Here is a 23,932-nt window from a genome sequence, read left to right as displayed (position 1 = left end):
TGGCTAAGAATAGTTGACAGGGTCATTTCTGTGGGTAGTTATCCACATACAAGGGAGGGCATCAGGAAGAGGTTAAATAAACTCAGAGGGAAGGTATGTTCCATGGCTGCTGGGCACCAGCTCAGGGTGGAGAAGACTGGCAGTGGGCCCCACCTCCCCCCACTTTCGCATCTTGGGAGTCTTGGACATACTGCATCTTGAAGGCCTGACATGAATACCTGGACTAGAGGAGTCTGGTAAGTACCAACAACAGTCATGTCTCACGATTGTCTTGTCCTGGATGCTCCTTCACCACCTATACCCACCCCAAATAACATTCCACCCACTACAACTCCTACCCCTCTATGGCATGCCACATGTCCACTAAAGACATCTGGCCCCACAGCCCTTGGAAATAGCATGCTAAGCACTAGTTTATCATAGCACTACAATCCCAGAATGCTAAATACCAACATTGCCAGTACCAGTACACTGCATCAAAGATAACATGTCATGCATGTCAAAGCAGTATCCCATCTAACCCATCTTGATTGTACTAGTGTGGAACAGAACATGGCAATGACAGCAATGCAGTGGCTCACTCACACTAACACCCCAACCAATACACAGCAATAGCTGACTGCCCATATATAATGGCCAATCCCAAGCTAGAAACACACTAACCTGGTTTGGAAAGTCAGATGGCTGAGTGGATGCACATGCAGTACATCCAGATACAGGTCAATGTCCATTGCAAACTCATGCACTGTGTCCCTACAAGGACACCAATGTGCATTCCACAGCTCACATTTGTGCCAGCTATGATGCCAGACAGTTCACTAGGTAACAGAGGTGAACAGCCATGCCAATTATCTGACAATACCAGCTGCCATCAGCTGAACAATCACTACCAACATGGTTTACCAGCATAAAACATGGTGTATGGAATTGACGTTACTTAGCATCATGTTGCATCCAAGTTACATAGTGCATTCAGCTGTCAATGCCATTGCTGGGGATCATGTCAAAGCACTGTCTGCAACTCACACAACTGCTACAATACAGCCATTGTAACCTGAACTCTGTATTCCACTCCCGCCAAAGGTACCCTTGCCATTTCCAGCATGGAGAGGATACCAGAGACTGCCACATAACCTCTGGATGAAGGCCCGAGTGAGGACAACACCCCTGGATGTCTGGGCACTGACGAAAAACCTGGCCCATCTGGGACGCCCGTTCAGTTAACAACTGTCAGCCTCACCCTGCCCACAGCAACTCCACCCAGCCCTGTAGCATCTACATCATAGCCAACCATTCACCTCCTAACCTGTGTCCCAAGGACTGAGTCATCCATATTGTGCCCCATAGTATAGGTCCCTGAGTCTCACCTTGCCACCCCTGACAATGATGGACCTGTCACAACTGGGAGTGGGCACGTGCCTGCCCCCACGTGCCAGGGTCACAGGCACGTGGGGGCAGGGTGTGAGGAGGGATGCTGTCGGCCAGAGGATGGGGTCTCAAAGGGACACTACTAACCAGGAAAAGTCTCCCCAGTCTTGGGAGCCTTCCAAAGATCCCAAGGCATGATGGGCCAAGTTATCACCATGTTGGGGGAAATCCAAAAGCTGCAGAGGGACAACCGCCAGGAAGTCATGGAGCAGGGGCAGGTAAAAAATGCCCACTTGGCTTCCATTGTAGGGATGCGGAGAACTTGAAAAATCTGGCCCCTTCCACTAGCAATGTTACATCAGACCCTTCTACAGCTGCAGTTCCTAGTGGAATGGAGGCCCTGCCAGGCAAAGGACTGGCCTCAGTCACCCCATCCTCTGTAGCTGAAGAATCCCCTCCCCGCAAACATGGATGTCCACCCAGACCTCCAGCAGGAGCAGATGCCAAGACCAAACCTGCTGCCAGGAAGTAAACGTCTCCTGAACTGTTCCCCCTGTGTGCCACAGATACACCCTGTTGACTGTTCTGTAACCAGTCTCCATTTTCCTATGGTGCAAGGACACTGGACCTTTGTTCCCAAATGGTATAGCACCTACCCTGATGATTTCATCCACCATGACTAAACCTATCACCTTTTGTTTTTGTGTCAGTGTAACATTCTCAGTCACATTTGTGTTATGTTTCTCCACAATAAATCACACTTAAACACAGGTCCTGTGAATGACACATTTATCAACCATGTACAATAGGCATGCACGCCAACTCTAGTCTCATGTCCCACTGTACTGTACACCCATTGTAATGGACCGATATGTGGAGTCCATCAGCAGGAGACTCTGTACAATAGGAATGTAACTGGACAGATACCAAATAGTTTGTTATCTACAACTACACACAATCAGTGACATATATGCTAACAGCACAAAGAGCATGACTGACAGTAGCATCAGGATGTCAGCTAAGGTATAACACAATGCTAAACTACACAATACAGAAAGTAAGGACATGTCCCAACCAACAAGGCAGGAGCCACACAGATTGGGACGTTGCATCACCTGGCTAAGCCTAATCAATTACCCATACCATAGCTTCCAAATTTGCATATTCTATTATACAGACAGAGATCAGTACTGATCTACCCATAGATGTAAACCTTCACTTACATTGGCCACATACCTGTAGGCTTGTCACTCACCTATGTCAGTCCACAGTCACATGATCTGCAAAGTAGGAACATACTGACAGCCAGATTCAAGGTAGAACATAAAATACTGTAACCATTGTGCAGGGAGAGGCTATGGTCCCAAATTTACACATGAACCAGGCACATATTCAGACACAAATGACATCATTAGACAGCCTCATGTACCCCACAAGTGGCTTTGACGGGAAAACACTTTACCACTCTAGAGTCCTGACAGTCTAACACTGCCTGTTATACTCCACGTAATCAACACTCATTGTACCTGATATCAGCCATGTCCACTTCTCATGTCTGTCTGCTATTCCCTTCTGCTTCGGACACTGTCTGTCGTTTGCCAAGGTTGGTCTGCCAAACAGGATCTAGGGAAATCTGTGTTTGTAAGGGAAGAGGGATCGGACATAGCAGTATACACTCCTCAGTTCAGGCAAGACGTTTCCTGAAGTTTAACTTTACATCTGCTATTAAATACATGACAATGAACACCATTCTGTTGTGTACACAATACAATTAACAGTGTGCAAGCACAACTCACCCATAGGCATTGGAGCTATCTGCAACTCCACAGATGATACAATGAAGGAGGTGACATGTTACTCATCTACTTCAGGTTGCAAATCTGACCCACAACATTGCGTCTACTTCACATACCTCTTAGCCAGTTGAAATACTGATTGATGAGATCTGCCCTAGAGTCTCGTGCTTCCTCTGGCTCTTCTTTATTTGGAACTTCTGCATTACCACCCACAGGTACTGCAGGCTCCCCCTCATCTGGTATGAATGGAATCTGTTATCTCAGAGCAAGATTGTGGAGCATGCAGCAGGCAACCATTATTTGACATACCTTGTTGGGTGAGGACTTCTCTTGATCTGTCCAAGCACCTAAATCATGCCTTCAGGAGCCCAAAAGTCAGCTCAACTACGCGCCTTGTCCTTCCGTGAGCCTCATTGCAGCAGACTTCCGCTGGCATGGTTGGTTATCTCAGTGGTGTCAACAACCAAGGACGGTTTGGATAGCCACAGTCACCTGTGAACAAATTGGTAGAACAACAGACACATATATGAGGGACATGCAACATTGTGATGGCAGGAGACATACATTGCAAACACCCATATTAGTTGTAACTTACAAAGCAGCCGGGCCTCTCTGTGTGGAGTCGTGTCAACAGCAGTGGGACATTGCTGTTAAGCATGATGAAGGAATCACAGACTGAACCAGAGTACCTGGCACTGACTTGCAAAATATATTGGTCTGCCAGACACACCAACTGAATGTTGATTGAGTGGTAGTTCTTCCTGTTCTTGTACACCTGTTCATTGGCGCTGTGGGGGACCAAGGCTACAATGGTGCTATGTATGGCTCCAACAACATGTGGAATGTGTCCCATAGCATAAAGAACTGCCTTCACATAGGCCAAATCCGCATGTTGGGGAAAGCTAATGTAGCTGTCTAGGTGTTTCAACAATGCACACAGTACATCCCTCAACACTAGACTGAACATGGGCTGAGACATTCCTGCAGTTAGGGCCACTGTATTTTGAAAGGGCCCAGTGGCCAGGAAGTGTGGCACTGACGACACTTGAACGATGGGAGGTGTGTCATAGGGATTGCGAATGGCAGGCATCAGATCTCGCTCCAATTGATCACAATGATCCATGATAGTATGACGATTCAGCGGATAGGTCTGCATACATAGTCTCTCCTCCATGGTGTGCAGGTCTACTAGTGGACGGCGGTACACTGATGATTGTTGTCCTCTCCTCATGGCAGGAAAACTATGTGAAGAAATTAAAATATGGTATGTGACATGCAGCATCCAGACATTTTGTAAAGTCACAAATAAAACTAACACATACCTGATGTCGAGGTCGGTTACTAACTCATATATCTACATTACAGCACATATTACCTGATGACAACCTCATTGGGGCACAGTCCCCCACTTAGCTTTTGAACTACACATAAGATCAGTGACTGGACATGGTTGTCACTCCAACTGATATGCCATGTCTTACACTGATTGTTGCACATCATGTAAATTTTCTAGAAACCATGTGAACATCCAAGTTGGTCAACATTGCTAACATCACATGTCCTCCAGTAACCGAGTATTTACAGCACAGATGCACATACTGACAACTAAACATTAAAGGCAGTATGTACAGTTGCACTGCACGATGTGGGGTATAGTGAATAACGCAGATGAAAAATACTCTTCCAGACATGTAATGTGCTTAAGATGGCAGCCGCTTGACCTACTGCACTGGACACATGGAAGTGACTTAAGTCCATCGGCAGAAGTTGTCCTGGCGGTAGGCGGCCACAACCATGGTGGAAGTTGCCAATGGAAGACATTGCTGCCTTTGGCGGACTTAGGCCAATGGCGATGTCTGCCACCAGTGATGGTCCTGTACGTGGTGGACGTGACTGCCATCTTGACTCCTGACACTGCTGCCAGCAACACGTCCACTACGTGAGCTGCTGTGTACTGCCTCTAAGAGCTGTAATGCCTTGTCCTGCAGGTGATACGCCCCCAGCCTTGACCCCTGAGGAGCTAGAGAAGCTTGTGGAGGAGGTCCTACCCCAGTATGAACAGCTACATGGTGATCAAGAGGAGCAGGTAAGGCCAATGCAATACCTATGTGTGATAGGTGTGGTGAATGATGGTGTTACTGAATTTGTATGTAGTGAAGGTGTTGATGCATGCAAATGATAATCTGTAAATGAGTGTGAGTTGAGAGGATGACAATGTTTGCCTATTTCCTGTCACTGAAGTGTACTGTCTTCTACTATTGGTATGGTGCATGTGGACATTACTTTTTCCTTTTGTCTGTGTCATCCATGCATGTCAACACCATCAGAAGACGGGAACTTGGTGTGCCATCACCAAACAAGTGCAGACACTGGGGGTCCACAGCCGGCAGAGCACCCACTGTAGGAAGTGATGGGAGGAACTGAGGCACTGGGCCTGGAAGACCACAGAGGCCCAGCTAGGGATTCCTCCAATTGAGGGAGGGGTGCCCGTCGGACTTTGACCCCCTCCTATTGGCCCGCATTTTGGCGATAGCCTACCCTGAGGTGGATGGGAGTTTGAGGGCAGCACAGCAGGCACAAGGGGGTAAGTACTGATAGAACCCATGTACTTACCTCTGATGGTTTAGTGTATGATGTCTGACTGTTGCAGTTGTGAGGATGTGGTAAGTGACTACTAGGAAGACATGGCACTACAGATGCCAACATACAAAAACAGATGGGACCGTTGTATTGTGCAAGGGAACATGTATATCAGCTTTGTCTACCAAATAGTATGACTGCATATGGAGACGCACATGTGACTGAGTCATATGTGTGACTCTACTCAGCCATACATATCTGTAACCTGCTCTGTCATCCTTCCCACCTAGTGTTCCCAAGTCCATTTCCCAAATGGTGAGTTCTATAGCTCTTTGGTCTCTGACCACTCATATTCCAATGGCTCTGCTCTATGTGCAACATAGGGTCTGACAGGTGAGTGTCGGGGCAAGTAATCCTGTGTCCTGAAATAGTTGGACACTTCAAGTGAGGCTGTCATCCAAATCAAGTATTTGGTATGACCAACTTACACCACTCCCCATGAGGTCTGAGGACTATTCCCCATTGCCATGTCAGATTCATACATTTGGTGATGTGAAGTTCGATAAGGGTGGACATCCTACAATGGGGAACCTAAGGTGACAATTAGACATTGACATTTCATGGTATGAAAGTGACGTGTACAAATACCTTTATCCTAATTATTCTGGTGTAGAGAAGGTAAGTGGCTAGGCTGCTGTACCCTTAGCCCATGTGTATTGTCCATGCTACATAGGCCAATCCCATATCTATATGACTGCAACATATGGTATTTGCTGCCTACATCATGTCTCAATTGATACTTAGTGCATGATTTGATGTTATAGACACATTTTTCAAGATATACTTTTGCAAATCTGAGGCTGTCTGGAGAGTTTTGGTGATAGCTATGATCATTTTTGCCAGACTTAATGGTGAAGCAGGTGTTCTATTTCACAGCCACCAGTGTTGTAGCATATGTGTCATTAATGGGTACAACAGTAATCAGTTGTGTAAGTGTTAGTTCAGGAATTATGTAGTGTGAATCACATGTCTGGACAGTTGTTAGTGATGTAGGTGTTTATATGTTGTCATGTAGAGGTTTCTATTCAACATGTATGGTGGAATTGTATGAACCCTTCATGGACATTGTTTGGTGTCTATTGTTTTGTTGGTGGAACTATGCTCCCTGTGGTTGTCTGTGGATGTATTCTGTGTTCTATCTAGGCCCCAATTGCAGTACATAAGACTGCTGTCAATGTGACAATGTATATGATTAGTGGCAGCAGGAACTCCTAATGATTCTTTTCCTAGTATTTACAGAGTTGTTTCAATGAAATGCTATGTCATTTTGTGATGCACACTGTATGGGAATGCAACTTCTAGTGTACTCATCTGAGGGGTTTTTCCATTGTTTAAGTTGTGTACAGAATGATCAGCTAGGCATGTGATTGGGAGGCAACATGCTGTGTTATATGTGAGGTGAGATGAGTTTACTTTCATGGAACATGAGTTTTGGTGAAGGGCTGGGCAGGTGTTGAGTAGGAGTAGGCATGATATTGTGTTATCAGTCAACTGTATTTCCTTAGACTGATTTGATGATGGACAGTGATGATCTGTATGGGGATATATTTTTGATGTAGCCAATCCATCCTGTGCATAATGCTTTTGAGTTACAGCTATAGCTGATTTGATGGGATGGTGAAGAAGTGGTCAGATGGTTGGCTTACATGGTGGGTGGCACTGTTGTCATATGGGAAAGTTGAAAGTATCTTGTTGTGACATGATGTAGACTCTGAATGGTTTCTGACTGTGGCCTTATTAGCAAAAGATGTTTTGTAACAGTTTTGCATGTAGTAATGTATGTATGTGTGAAGAAAGTGATGTCCTCTCTCTTTCTGTGCATCAGCATTGGCAGGACGGGGCACAGCGAGTTCTGAGACCACTGACACAGAGGGACACAGTAGCCCAGAGGGCGAGGGCAGTGCCACAGGGGAGACAGGATCCAGTTCATCATTGGAATCCTCCTCCAGTTGACACTCCCTGGTGGTGGCGGACCCATCTGGGACCACCACAGCACCATCTCTGTCTGCCACCCCCTTACTACCACCGCCCTCCCTGTAGCTCCCCACCCAGTTGGCCATGCCTGCTTACCCAATAGAGTTGGCGTCTCCTTTGCCGCAGTCACCTCAGCTTACTCCCCTGTCAGCACTGTTGCCCTCAGTGAGGAGCCGACTGGATTGGCAACACAAGTCCAACAGAGTAATGCATTCCTAGAGGGCATTCACGGTGTACTTGCTGCCTTACAGAGATCCTATCAGGCTCTGGCCTCCACACTGATGGCAGCCAGTCACACTTTGTCTTCCATCCCCCCTACACATTCCTGTTCCCAATCCCATACCCCTCTTCCCTGACCCAGCCACAGTACACAGACAGAAAAGCCTGCATCCACCTTAACATCCATGGGTAGCTCAGTCAAACACAAGCACCGCAAGACACACCACCGACATGCACAAAAGCAATATACATCTGCACACACATCAACAGTCACTACCTACCCTGACACTCCCACCACCCCCAGCATCACATACACAATATTTGGCACACTTGGAGACACCTTGCCAACATTCACAGATCCAGCCAGTACACCTATCTTACACGCATACAGCACCACAGCAGACCCACAGACATCCACCCCAATCACCAGACCCACAGACATCACAACCACTGACACTCCTACACGCAGAACATCCACCATACCTGCAGTCACCTCCCCAACAGACAATCACCCAACCACCATGGATTCCCCCAGCACCTCCACCCCCACTCAGTACCGTTCATATAAATGCCCTCCCTCACCCACCCAAAAGACATTAACCGCCCACAAGCATACCACCCATGACAAGCACACCAACATGTCAGTCAACAACTCCCTCACCCTCACAAACCCCCTTCTGATGACCATCCCTGTGTGTCTAAGAAAGTGTTCCTCTCATGTTTTGGCCTTTTCCCTACTCCTCTTCCCATGTGAGACCCCTAACCACTCCGTTTCCCTCCACTGGCCCGTCCTTCAACCTCCAAGGCCTCCCCTACATCCCTGCAAGTATCCATGCCCCTCCCCCACCAAGAAGTCTACCCCTCCCAAGAGAGCCCAACCTTCCCCTAAGTTTACACCTAAACCCTCCTTCCAAGCCCAATCCCAAAGGATCCCCTCCCAAGCCAAAGCCCAAACCCGCCCCTCTGAACCCCCCCTCTAATCCCTGAGGTGCCTGCCTGCCCTCTTGATGCCCCTACCTGTGGAAGTTACATGGCAGTCAGGAGTCAAGTTATGGGCACTATGATGTTCATAAAGTACATGTTGTGCATGTGTTATTTGACTTTTTAATATTTATCACATTGATGTTATATATTTGGACCAACCAGTTGTTGGTTGCGACCTTACATATTTGCCCTGGATTTCTTTTCTTGGGGAACTTTAGAGAACTGGCTGACATTGTTTTTGTGTGAGTATTTGTGTGTAAGTGGTGCTTGTGCTACCTGTTTTACCTGGTTAGCATGTGAGGTTGTGTGCAGTGCATTTGCACCCCACTGATGGGTGTGTGTTGTCTGATGGGCTTGTGTATTTTGGGGACATGTTGTTGTATTGACTGGTGTTAGAATTGACATGTGTTTGTTGCAGTCCTGTGTGCCTTTGTGTGGCTTGACTGTGCATGTGCGTCTGTGGTGAATTGTTTGTCATTTACGTTGTGATGTGTGTTTGCTGGGTATGTCGACTGCTGCATTGTTTGGTTGTGTGATAGTGTAGTGAATCCTAGTTCGTTTTAATGGGATAACAGGAGTTAGCTTAGCCTCTGGCTTGCAGACTCATGCCCCCGTCACCTAGTGACTTTTAACCTACTTAGCTTGCTCTGTCTTAGCCCATTTAATTATTTAATTCTTCTAGGATGGCTCCTTGTTTATAGTTAGGCGACTTGTTATGCTTTGCATTATCAGTGCCACAGAGCTAAGGCGTCAAGATCAAGCAACAAAGACAAACAAACAGTAAGTGTTCACACTTCGGGATTTTCCCTCTCTATACTTTCGAGGGATTGTTTATGTTAATTGCCGTCCCAATCATGTCTGTTATCTATTCTTTGGGAACACACCTACACCAGGGGTCCTGGTAGATCTGTATAAATACATCACACTTTAGACAGATAATCAGAGGGATTCCGACCAGAGGGCATCGCCACCATCGCTGATATCGATGCTGCACATCGTCTTGACGCTGGCCCAGTCTTCGTGTACCTGCGGAGTCTGCGATAGAGACCTCATTCCAAGGTAACAAGGGTTGGGGGCTCCTCTCAAGGACATGGCATTGGTAGATTAGGTTTAGCAAACCCAGCTCTCCTTTAGGTAGGAGGTTAGGCCTCTCACATTAGGGTATTAGGGCATATTGCATCTTGTATGTCTTTTCTATGCCTTGCAAAATGGTGGAGGTCTTTGTAATAATGACTCTTGTCTTCAAAGTTCTGTTTCTTGCATTATTCATTATCCTAATCATTGCAGCCCATGCAACTTATCGCAAATTGCAGTTGTGTTAAATAAAAAATATTGAAACTTTCTGCATCTTTGTCATTGCCTGAGTTTGTATGAGACATGATATATCAGTGAGAAAGGGGTAATCTCCGTTTAACCATGACACTCTCTGAGATGTCTTATTCTCGAGTCTATGTGTAAAGACTGCCACAAATCACATTTTACTATTGTGTTTCTTGTGAGGTGCTGTTAGTGAGCCGGTAAGGTTGGGACAACAGTTGTGACTTGTTGAAGGACAGGCATAGGTGCCTACAAGCAAAAGTACAGTTATCCTTTAACCAGCAGTCTTGCCTAAAGCAAGAGTCCAAACTACGACATGGTGCCACCAAAGATGGTGTTTAGGCACTAATTTACGGATATCCCGACTATCACTGTTTCACAGACAACAGGTACCCTAAGCACCATTATACGGAGACATCCGTGGTCTTTGGGAAAATCCTCCTCAGCTGAAAAGGTAACACCTAAATAAGCTGTAGGTTGTTCGAGCTCGAACTCATAAAAGGACTTATACTCCCCATTTTGGTGTTCCGTTTTTTCTAAACAAAAATGGCTGCTGCCATAGACATTCCTGAAAATGCTAGACATGCACTAACACAACATTTATTAACGCATGGCCTTACAGATACGGGTGGGGATGCTACTCTTATAATAGAAGGTAATGAAGCATACCAAACAGAAACATTTTACTGTTGGGTCACCTTTCCTGAGGTAGACCAAAGAACACATACATTCCACACATATGAAATTGCAAACGTACCTTTACGGTACCGAGCATACCACTATCATAAAATATTGCTCACATACCAAGAGCATCAGAACTGGTTTGAAGGCGCCCTACCACATGTATTACAAAGAGTGAGGCTAGGTCCGTTAAGTAATGATGGACCAACATGGCCTATGTTTGCCAGATACACACCTCACCCAGGCATTCAAAATATGCCAATAGCAGATCTGCGAGATTTATATAATGAATTAGTGACATTATTATATAGACGATTAGTTCAGTTTGTAATGCGAACATTGAACACAACACCAGCGCGTCCAGCACTGCCAGCACCTGGTGGTTAACAATTGGCTACTGGGATTAAACCACAAACAGTGCATAGTATTATGGGTAAAGTTCCTGCGGAACGGGGAAAAAATACTGTTCTGGATTGCCCAGAAAACTAATCTGCTGGAAGCTGTGTTTGCCCATATGGGACCACAGGAAAAACATAGACTGCTCACTATGTGCTTGCCCTTTGGGATGGTTCCCTCAGTGGATGACTGCACCACATGGGTTACAGTCTTCGCTGCGATATACACTACCACACATGGTACCCCGACACTTGCCAATTTACCGGAAGTGTTAAAACAAATACAAAATGAGCACGGACTGCACCGGCCTTGGATTTGGGGATGAAATTAATGCGTAACTTTGACGCGGTTTCCTCAATAATACTCAGTAATATTAAAGGGGAAGCGGTAACACTGGCGATACGCCTGCGTCTCCCGGAAACTCCACACCAGGAACAAGAGAGACAGTTACCGAAAATTATTTCCAATACCTATAGTATTATAGGGCGGAATAGTTTGGGAGCCAAGTCAAAGAAATTTGAGTTACAAGGTACCACCCATAAGGAAGGTACTAAGCAGGCACAAGAAGGCCCTAAGAAGCACTGGGACAAACAAAAAGATTTTAAAGATAGCAGAAATAAGAGAGCTGATTCTCCACACCCGGAGAACTCCGAAAGGAGATACAATCTCAGAAATAGGGAGAATATTAAAACTCCAGACAGATAGACTGATTCACGTCCCTCTCGTTCCTTTCAGGATCCACCAGATAGATGTAGCTAGAGAGGGGTTCGTCCAGATCAACATTCTGAATACGTGAAAGTAAAGAAAGACTTGCAGCAGTCTACCATTAAAAAAGAAGAAAAGACTCCTCAGCAAAAGCCACAGTTTAAAAAGAAAAAGGTGGCAGCACTGACAGCAAAAAATGCCAGTATACTTGAGAACACTATTGAGGAACAAGACGTGGGCAGTGCCTCTGTTAGACAGCGCAGCAGAGGTCACGATATGTCGTCAGAGTCTGAAAGATCATCTGGATGTGAGAGCAACTAGCGATTTAATCTCAGTTTAAATAGCGGACGGCCGCGTTCTCCCCCCGACAGGGTTGATGATTTAAAAATTCAGATAGAGGGAGACGTGGAGCGCACCATTAGTTTGATATTTTGGGATGAACTTATTAGTGATATCCTACTGGCCGAAAGAGATTGGCCACCTGAACACGTCCGTAAGTTCCCGCTTGGGAAAAATGTCATTTTGCCTTCTTTCTCCGATCTTGTTCCGGAAGCAGAAAAAGAAGCCTCTGCTGTTGAATGGGCTTTAGCTCAGGCAACTGCGCTATATCCCAATTATGTAGGTTGAGAGAGTCTCCTTGTCATGTTATTCCCGTTGGGTCTACACCCCAACTGCAGCCACAATATCCTGTATCCTGTCAAACATGAAGCAAAAGCTCCGGTGAGGGAAATCCTCACCCAGCTTGAGTACCAGGGAGTAATTGAGCCCTGTACATCTGCAATGAATAATCCATTATTCCCAGTTGCAAAGCCGGACCATTCATATAGAATAGTCATTGATTATAGACATTTAAATAGTCATACACGCACATATGCTATACAAAATTCACACAGCACAGCACTAATAAACAATATAGTGTGTAAAAAATATAAAACAACATTAGACATATCTAATGGCTTTTTCTGCCAGAACTTAGCACATGAAAGTTGGGACCTGAGTGCATTCTCATTTGGCTCTCAGAAACGGTTTTGTCGTTTACCTCAAGGCTATAAAAATAGCCCGGGGCTATTTTCAGCCTGTGTAACATCAATATTACATGATATTGATTCCGAGGCGTTATCCCACGTGGATGACATATATCTCACAGACGACGACCTCGACATTCATCTTGCAAGTGTCGATCGGATCATTTTGGGATTTGCAGACCTCGGTTACAAATTTAACTTCAAGAAAAGCAATTTCTCAGCGTATTAGTCCTGGGATATGAGCTATTAAACGAGGGAAAGAGCCTAGCCCTGCCCTTTCTGGAGGAATGTGCTCAACTGCACCCTCCTAACACACTTAAGAAACTACAGTCATTACTAGGTTTCTTTAATTTTGGCAGAACATACATTCCAGATTATGCACAACGTATCAAGCCACTTTATGACTTGGTTCAGCCCAATTTTTCTAGCAGACACTGGACGGTTGAACACACACTCATCCTTAGGGAAATGCAAGAGGACATGCTAGAAGCTAAACATTTGCACACACGGGACAATAAAACAAATTTGGTCATCAGAATATTTGCTGGTGCCATTGGTTTTACTTATGTCACCTTCAACGAGGGTGACACAGTACCTATAGCATATAAATCACATTTATACTCCAGTGCAGAACAGCATTTTGCACCTACAGAAAAAATTCTTACAGCAATTCAGATGGCCGTCATAAAAGAGAGGCCATTTGCCCACGGGAAACTTATTATTGTTGTCTCCCCGGTGCCGGCCTTAGAGGCTGTTACCAAAGCAAGCATTCCTAACGCTAAAGCATTACATCTACGTTGGATTCAATGAGCAACGTCTCTGACCACAACTGATGTAGATTACATTTTTGATGCAAAACTTCAGACACAAGAGTTTCTCCAGTATGAACGAGTACCCCGCTTCTCTAAATATCTTGCCACTAGACAGATACCATACTGTCATATACACTGATGGTTCAGCACAACTGGCTGTAGGTACTAAACATCAATACTCAGCAGCTTGCGCAGCCGTGAGCGGAGTCTTCCACCCTCACAATACCTACACGCAGACCTTAGGGGACTGCACAGCCCAGTTGGCTGAACTTAAAGCTCTAGTACTATCGCTTGAACATACCGAGCCAGGAAGCCTGACTTTAATAGTCTGTGACTCATACTACTGCGTCCAGTCATACAACGATTATCTTAATCATTGAAGCTGAAAAGGTTTAGAGATTCTAAAGGGAACACCATTAAACACAAAATATTGTGGGGGAGGGTGGCTGATCTTAAGGATAAGCTACCATGTGTCCTTGTAGTACATACATTGGGCCACCAACGTGTAGGAGTACACGTTAACAGTAATACATTGGCTACGGCTTCTGTGGCTGCAGTGACTCGTTCACAGACGAGATTATATAATGAAACATTGACTGCTGTGAAAGCTTCGGCTGCAGGCTAGCCCCTTCCAAAGGGATACCCTATGAACTATACTTACCATATCAGTGCACAGAATGTTGCCTATGCAACAATTCCTGGGGTTGGTGATCACCAATGAAGACCAGAGATTAGATCTAGTAAAAGCAGCGCATGAGGGTCTCGCTTCTGCACATGCTGGTATATCGGCCACAATAACACTCTTACACAAACTCTACTGGTGGCCTGGTCTATGCAGATGAACAAAAAAGTATGTCCTTTGCTTTGACATTTGCCAGCAGATAAAGGGCTCTAATATCAAACGCCCACCGCAGACATCCCTCTAAGTGTCCAATAGGCCACTACAGTGTGTGTACCTGGACCATTGCGGTCCCTTACATCCTGATGGTGCATACAAATACATTCTAGTCGATGTAGATTCTTGTTCTAAATTCCTGTGGGTATGGCCACAGCGGTCGGCTGACGCTCGGACTGTTATAAAAGACTTGGGCCCAGATGTAGCAAAGGTTTGCGACTCGCAAACGGGCAGAATCGCAATTTGCGACAGTGCAAAATCGGAAATGGGATGCAAAAAGCCCATTTCCGACTCGCAAATGGGATGCAAAAAGCCCATTTCCGACTCGCAAAAAGCGATGTGCCCCGTTTGCGAGTCGCACCCGTTGCGACCCCCTTTTGCGACCCGCAATGTGCGTGTCGCAATTTGCGACTCGCAAAGCTTATGCAATTGCAACTCGCAAATTGCGACTAGTCGCAAAAAACCCAGTTTGCAAGTCGCATTTACCACTAACTCAGAGCAGGTGGTAACCATTACCAAAGTATAAAAGGAGACCCAGAAGGCATCTGGGTCACTCAAGATGGCGGACATATACCTGATAGCAGTGAGGAGGAGAGTCTACGCAGCCCAGCAGAGGAGGAGGAGGGGCCACAGACAGGAGAAGATATATAGAACAAGGCAGACTCTTTTCCAGCAAACTGAAGAGGAGATCTATGCTAAATACCGCCTTAGCAGCGCTGCCATTCTAGAATTAATAGATTTACTAAAACCACAGCTAGAACACAAGACCCTGCGTGGCTGCGCCATCCCTACGCATGTGCAAGTACTATGCGCATTGCACCTCTTGGCATCAGGGAGCTATCAGGGGGTCATTGCCGTGGCAGGTGGGGTATCCCAAAGTGCAGTGTCAAGGTTCCTCAGGGCATTCCTAGATGCCTTAGTAGCGCACAGGTCTCAGATCATATACTTACCAAGGAATGAGGCAGAAATTAACAGCACGAAGCTGGACTTTTACCGATTGCCCACTTCCCCCAGGTCATTGGATGTGTAGATGGGACACACATTCAAATATGCCCCCCGCTAATCTGGAACATATTTTTCGCAACAGAAAGTGTACCCACTCACTCAACATACAGGTTGTTTGTGATGCCCATTACGTCATCACGGACATCGTAGCTAAGTTTCCAGGCAGTACCCATGACTCCTACATTTTTAGACATAGTGGGATCCATCAACGCCTGGAACGTGGGGAGTTTGGAGACGGATACCTCCTAGGTAGAGCTGCATACACCTTGCAGACACACACACAGGTCACTGTGCACGACTATCTGGACTTACTAACAGTGTACTTTTGTGCCCAACAGGTGACAGTGCATATGCTCTAAGGCCATGGATCATGACTCCATTTTTAACACCCAGCAATGAATCAGAGAGGCAATACAACAGTGCGCATAAGAGGACCAGGAACCTGATCGAGCGCACCTTCGGACTCCTGAAGGCAAGATTCCGATGCCTCCACCGCAGCGGAGGCGCCCTCCAATACACCCCCATTACCACCTTCAAAATTGTGGTCGCATGCGCCATCCTCCACAACATAGCCACCAGACGTGGGCTACCTCTCACCCCTGCAGACCCAGATCCTGATGAGGAAGAGCAAGAACAACCACACCGCCATCATGGGGATAGGAGTCTAGCTAATCAAGGCAGACTGAGACGGGAACACATCGCAACGCAATATTTTGGACGGTACGTGTAAACTCCCACCATACTCACCCATTAACCAGACACTCCTTTTGTTAAGTGGAAGAGAAATAACAGTTTTAATAATGTAATGGATGAACTATATACATGATTCAATTGTCCATGGGCAGGGAAATGCCACCCACTCATGTGGCACATTAAAGCCATGTGCCACATTTGTTTGTCCGGGCTGTTGGCTAACTTCTCCTGCCCCTCCTGCCAGCCTGGCTGGTCCCAGCCGCATCTATGGTGCTCTGCCTCCCACTCCTTAGCACCCTACTGTCAGGGGCAGATACACTGCTCACTGTGGAGCCCTCTTCACTATCTTGGGGTGTTTCCCCGGTGGCCCTCGACATCTCACGTGTCTCCATTAGTTCAATGATATGTGTGAGACGTCCCAGGCCCCTGGCAACATCCCCAGCAAAATGGCCCATCTCAATTTGCAGGCCAACTGTCCTCCTCGACAGGCCTGTTGTGTTGATGGCTAGCCTGCCGATTGATGTGGCCATCCTGTCCAGTCTTAACATAATCTGCCTATCCCTGCGCCGCCCAGCCTCTGCCTGACCCAGCAGTCCGGCCGCCAGTTCCCTGATGGCAGAGGCAATGTCCCCAGTGTTCTGGCACATCAGGTCCATCCGCCTGTTGAGGTGCCGCATGCTTGCCTGGTTTTGTCTTTCAATGCGGTGCAGCACCCCACTGATCCTGCCCAATGTTGTGTTTTGCAGGCGCTGACCCCGCAGCAGATGTGCCTCACTGCTGGTTGGAGGATGATTCCGGATATCAGACGCTCTTGCCCTGCGACGCCTGCGCAGTGGTGGCTGCCCTGTCCTTGCACCTGTATCCTCCCTGGCTGTTGCTGGGGCAGCTCCTGGCGTTGCTGTTGCAGCAGGCGTTACAACTGCAGGAATGCTGCTGACTGTGCATGTGGGGGTGCTGGAGGGTCCTGGGGTGTCCTCCTGGGCCTGGGTGCTTGGGGTGTAGGGGGTGTCTTGCTGGAGACCTGTGGGACATGGGGAACACACTGTCAGTGTCTAGTATCTGTTGCACAATTCCTAATAAACATTTGCCTATGCACTGCCTATTGGACTACATTTCCCATAATGCATCATTCTGGCTTTTTCTACCCTGAAATGGAGCTAATTTGGTTGTGCATGCACATGTGTACATAGTGGGTGGGGTATGACATTGATAGGGGTACAGGCTTATCACATGGTACTCACCGGTTGATGTGCTGGGCTCTGAAGTGTCCAGGTCCCCAAATCCACACACTGCCTCCGGCTCAAAGGTTTGCTCAATCCTGTCTTCAAGGGGTGTGGGTGGTGGCACAGATGATGGTCCCCCTCCAGTGCCTCTCATCTCCCGGAGCCTTTCTGCCACCCTCTCCTTGGTCCGGGAGCGGAGGTCATACCACCTCTTCCTTATGTCCTCAATTGTCCTGTGGCTCACCCCCAGGGCATTGATTTTCTCCTGCATTTCCTGCCAGATTTTTCTTTTGGTGGTCTCTGGAACAGTGAGGGCAGCTCTCCCAAAGAGCTCATCATGGTGCTGACAACATTCTTCGGTCAGCACCTCAAGCTCCCTCTCTGAGAATTTAATTTTCCTTTTTCGGGGGGTTCCCTCCATGGCTGCTGCAGCTAGCTCAGTGTGCAGACTGGCAGTTGTAAAAGGGTGTGGTCCAGCCTCCTCCCAGGTGTATTTGTTAACTTCCTGGCTGTGATGTCATCATCATCATCATTTGCCAGGAAGTGTTTCCAGAGTGTTTTGGTGTGCTTTCTGGAGTGTTCTGCTGCACCTGCAAGCAATTTTGAGGGAACTCGCAATTTGCGACACCAACTCGCTAATTGCGAGTTCGTTTTTTGCATACTCGCAAACAGCGACCTCGCAATCTGCGGATGCGAGTCGCTAAATCAGACCGGTTTCTTTCCTGGCATACCAATTTGCGAGTCGCATTTTGCGAGTCGCATTGACTCGCAAAATGCGACTCGCAATTTTTTTGTTTCGTACATCTGGCCCTTGCTGATCTTTATCGGTACATTTGCGGTTGCAGCATTCCATTCGAACCAGGGCCCTGCATTTGTCTCTAAGGCATTCAGGGACACCATGGGGACAATGGATGTTGAGCTCCATTGCTCCTCACCATACCATCCCAAGGGAAATTCAGTCGTGGAGAGGCGGAATCGTGATCTAAAGCAGTCCTTAACAGCTCGAGTATTAGGTTCAGGCCGCAGCTGGTTACATCACCTATATGGGGTCCAGAGAGCACTGAATAATCTGCCAAGACGGTCCTTGGGGGGGACGCAATCCACATGAGGTTCTCTTTGGGATACCTATGTATGTTCCAGATCTTGATGCCCCTGGTATGGTGGCAGCAGAAACACCATTTGACACAAATGAACGTCTCACTGTTTTACAGGAGCTTCAGCAATTTCATGATGATAAATCATCTGCAAGTGCTGCCACTTTAGGAATAAGGGATTTAGCGAAAACTTCGACTGGCTGGATTCCTAAAATTGGGGAGCTGGTTCGTGAGAAGATCACTGTGAAGAAGGAATTCGGTCCATCATACAGAGCACCTGTACCGGTCTTGGGAATCCAAGGTGCCAGGACTGTCATCTTACCACCACTGTCTGGCTCTAGAATGAACAGATTCATTTCCATCGATGACATCAAATTACACCATGTGGCCGATCCTTCACAGTAGACCAAAAGGTCCCTTGGGTGGTTCCCGATCCCCTCTCACTACCCAAAAGGACATACATCTACGTAGTAGGATGAACAACGTTACTACGGACTATGCAATGATGTCCAACACGTTTCCAGATACCTCCTCGACCATGGGGAGGGCAGGAAATTTTACTCTTGCTAGTTCCTGTCACCACTTCAGTGACCACTCCCATCCAAGATTTGGCTGTTTTTTTTACACAAACACATCACAAACTAATGACATCGTCTACCAAGAGCCTCCACGTGAAGTGGACCAAAGTACGGATAGTGCACCGGCTCCCGTGTTTGCAGAGACTACCTCTGGCTATTTCATTGACTTTGATAACTTTTCTTCAGACTCATCCACTACTGTGATTGAAACTGTTTCAAAAAGAAGTAAGCTGTATCAATGGCTTAAAAAGAACTATTTGATATACCCATGGAACTATTTATGGTTCTGTTTGACATTTTTTGCATTATTTTTATGGATTGGTTTTGTGACTGTTTTCTTTTTGCTCATAAATGGTCACTATAATCCTGATGGCTCCTCTGTTGAGCCTGTTGATGAAGTTTAAACTCCATATCATTCCTCACATAAGGTCCGAAGAGACTAGTCCCCTATAAATGTTACAGCAATACCAATTTCTGATGGGATTGTGTGGGACAAAGTTCCATTTGATATATACGGGCCTACAGAAATTATTCAAATACCATACGTGTTCAAAATTTCTATGACAGATGTAATTACACCTGATGTTGTCTCTGATGATTGGGATGTCCAAACAGTTGATTCCATGCTAACTGAAATGTAGGACTATTCCGCTTTTGAAAGTGATGATGTATATGAACATACAATGAATTATGGGAAAATGTTCTGCTATAACAATTGGGGACATTACTACCTACACCGTGCCACTAGATACAGACCAGTATTAAACTACACACAGTGGGAACACTGTTCTACACCACCGGTGGGAAGCCCAAAATACTATAGTGATAAATTTACATATTTTTCTGGGCATGACACAAAAAAGCAGTCTCGTATTATTTTAAAATACCTCCAGCACAAATGAGGAAAATGTTGCTAACTGACACAAAACTGATTTATTCATATCCCTTTGTTTCCCAGCTCGCAGTTGAAGGTTACGAATACTGGAAGAGCACTGTTGACATGAAAAGTGTATGGGGAACACAAGATTGGCAGATACAGGGTAGGGAAGCTTTATTTCGAGCATGCCTGATTCCTGTGCAAATGATTTTCTTAAATGACACTATTCAGCAGACATCCTGTCTGGGGTTAGCAAATATTAAAGAAATGAACACGCCCAGTATCCCCACTCCGGCAAGGTTTAAAGATTGGAAATGTTTCCTTAATATCACCGAGGAAAAGCTAGATGCAATGGTTAAGGCTGGTGCCTATAATTCTTCACTTTCCAGTCCCGGTGGTTGGTTAATATGGCCCACGGACACTAATGAGTGTCAAACACGTTTTTTGAACCCTTCAGGGGCTTTTTCATTTAACAGGCCAGACCCTCGCATTGTATCAGGTCAACATACAGGTATAGTTACGACATACAGTGTGGGTAAGCTGTGCCAGCAATGGGTACAAACGAACACGTTAGCTGCAGTTAAGAAACACCTGAACACTCTTTCTGAAGATGTAGACTTGCAGGAATTTCTGCTGGGTCCTAGAAAGGAGCGCTCCAAAAGGTTTCTATATGCTATGTACAATGAAATTTGGAAACTTTCACAGATTGAGGCTGCTGCGCGTTTAAGGCAATTGGAAAAGGAAAATTTAGAAAACGCTTTAGCGGTTGTCAACAACGGCATAAATACTCTGTCCAACAGGATTTATTCACTATCAAATATAGGGGGTCATTCTGACCCCGGCCGGCGGCGAAAGCCGCCGGCCTGGCTGGGACCGCCAGAATACCGCTGCGCGGTCAAAAGACCGCCGCGGGTATTCTGGGTTTCCCGCTGGGATGGCGGGCGACCGCCAGAAGGCCGCCCGCCAGCCCAGCGGGAAACACCCTTCCATGAGGATGCCGGCTCCGAATGGAGCTGGCGGAGTGGAAGGGGTGCGACGGGTGCAGTTGCACCCGTCGCGATTTTCAGTGTCTGCATGGCAGACACTGAAAATCTTGGTGGGGCCCTGTTACGGGGGCCCTTGCAGTGCCCATGCAGGGCCCCACGACACCCCATACCGCCATCCTGTTCCTGGTGGCCAAAACCGGCAGGAACAGGATGGCGGTATGGGGGTCGGAATCCCCATGGCGGCGCAGCAAGCTACGCCGCCATGGAGGATTCCCCAGGGCAGCGGAAAACCGGCGGTACACCGCCGGTTTTCCGTTTCTGACCGCGGCGGTAGAATGCCCAGATTTATACTCTGTTCGCGCTGAATTAGAATCACTCTTTTATGCTAATATAGTGCAAATTTAACTCCATATTTATATATAATTGAGTTAAAGTCATTTTTTGGATGTGTGATCCTACCTTGAGTCAATGAGATGCAAGGTAGGCGTTCCCGTCCAAAAAATTACTTTAAGGTCCTAGCGCCTTATTTATCCTCCTGTGCAAAAATGGTGCACAGGAGGGAGGCAGACCTAAATAATGGTGCTAAGCATGCTTATCACCATTATTTAACGACTTGGTCAGGGCAGGCGTTAGGGGACCAGTGGGCCCATTTCCATGGTGGGACACCATGGAATAAGTCCACAGGTGCCCTCCCCAGGCCCCAGGGACAACCCCACCCACACCAGTGGGAGAGCAGAAGATGGGGGACCCATCCCAGGTAAGTATAGATAACTAGAGGTAATTATTTTGTATTATTTTAAAGTGCCATTGTGGATCCTGAAATGCCCCCCCCCTACATGAGTGCAATGGCCATGCCTAGGGGACCCTTGTCCCCTGTGTTGGCCATTGGGGCGGTGGGCATGACTCCTGTCTTTTCTAAGACAGGAGTCTTGTGGTATGGTAGATTTTGCATCAAGAAAGGATTCTGGGCTGGTTAGAGTCATTTTTATTGACCCTAACAAGCCCAACATTGTTTTTTGGTGCAAAACACCCTTCCCCCATACCGCCACCCCCACCCAACTAACGTAATTTTCCTTGACGCTAGCCCACCCTTAGCACCGGCTTGTGCCATTCCTTAAATATGGCGCCCGGCTGGCACTGTGGAATGGCTCAAGCCAGTGGTATACTTTTTGACACAAACCATCATTTGTGCAGTTTTGTACCAAAACTTATAAATCTGGGCATATCTCCATGTCCCTACAGTGACAAGGTCTCAAAAGCAATTTTTACCGTGACAGGCCTAGCCATCTTTTCCAGAAAGCCAGAGTACAGATTAAAATATTAGTTCTGTGTCTTCACTTTGAGACCAGATAGAAAAATAATTCAACCACTCTTTTTTATTATTTATGAAATTGAGAACTTGATTTTTAATATATATTTAGCAAAACAAATTTCTAGAAAGTTATCTTTTCCATGCCTGAAGCTCCTGGAAGCTGTTTGACATTAGCTCTCTAGCAGCTGTCTACCAAGTGCTTGGCTTTAATGAGGTGTGAAATTCCATCCAGGAGCTACAAAATAGACCACCTTGATTGATAGGTCAACCCGAAAGGACAGGGATGACTCCTCTGAGCTCAGCTGTACTTTCAGGATGCAGGTTTGTTGTTGCTCCTCTTCTTGACACCAAATTGTCAAATCCTGCCTGAAAGGCCTATCAGAGGCACATGTAAAACATTTGAACCCTAGTGGTCAAACAGGGCCAGAACACAGTTCCAGCATATCATGTTTCTGTTTGCTAAAGGACCCTTCTTTGTCTTACCAGACATCTGTCTCATTTTTTGTTAAAGGTCCAGGACCTGCTTAAAACTGGATTTTAGTGTTATATGTGGGAGTACAGTAGAGATTTCCAGAGTATGCTCTCCTACAATCTCCTAGCTCTCAGAGGCCAGGTTTAGTGAATACTTTGGCCATCTTGAAATTTCCCTGACACATTGCATTTTCGTCCTTTTTGCTATAAGGCACATAGGAATCACTGACAAAAATTAGTAGGCCAGGGCCCGAGAACTTTCTCCCCATTGGGTGTCGAGCACCCAAGAGTCACCCCCACCCACCATCAAGTTTCAACCATAAATTTGGCACCCTAAAGCACTCTTCTCGGAGCACTTTCAGGACCTGAGGAGGATCAGATGAGTACCGGACATTCTGTTTGTGACCAGAGAGGAGCCCTGAAGGACTGGATCCGCTCCCTCTTTGACAAAGAAGTGGACCTCAAGGGTCATTTGGCTGATGTCTTGTGTGGCAACAGGAACCAAACTGGTTGTAAGACACCTTTTTTAATGTTCCTTGAGGTGGGCAGTTGCCCACCCCAAATAAGGAATCCACTTTCTTACACAGACGCTACATGGTCTTTGTATTTGCTACCACTAGTCTCAAGTGTGTTAAAAATGGAAATGAACAAAAAATAATCAGGGATCTAAGCATCAAATTTACTTTCGGAAGTTACCACTACTGGTGTTTACAGTTCTTTGTGTATCATATTTAAATTCAGGATAGGTTTTCACAGTTCTTTGTAGTGTGAAAGTGATATATGACGCACTAGAAGGCAGTGTGTAAAGTGCAGATATTAGGAGCATACAGTAGGTCACATCTTTGTCGTTCTCTCTTGGCTCATTAGCAACATCTAGGCTT

The 23,932-nt window shown here is 46.4% G+C and overlaps 1 protein-coding gene across 2 annotated transcripts in view; it reads right to left on the bottom strand.

Moving 5' to 3' along the window:
- The window catches only part of UMODL1 (uromodulin like 1), a 499,986-nt gene that overhangs the window by 72,486 nt on the left and 403,568 nt on the right, over positions 1-23,932 (bottom strand). The window lies entirely within an intron of this gene.

This window comes from Pleurodeles waltl, chromosome 8 (assembly GCF_031143425.1).
Source record: "Pleurodeles waltl isolate 20211129_DDA chromosome 8, aPleWal1.hap1.20221129, whole genome shotgun sequence".
Taxonomy (NCBI): Eukaryota; Metazoa; Chordata; class Amphibia; order Caudata; family Salamandridae; genus Pleurodeles; species Pleurodeles waltl.
Note: the sequence above shows the minus strand (reverse complement) of the source record. Positions and strands in the feature narration are given on the sequence as shown.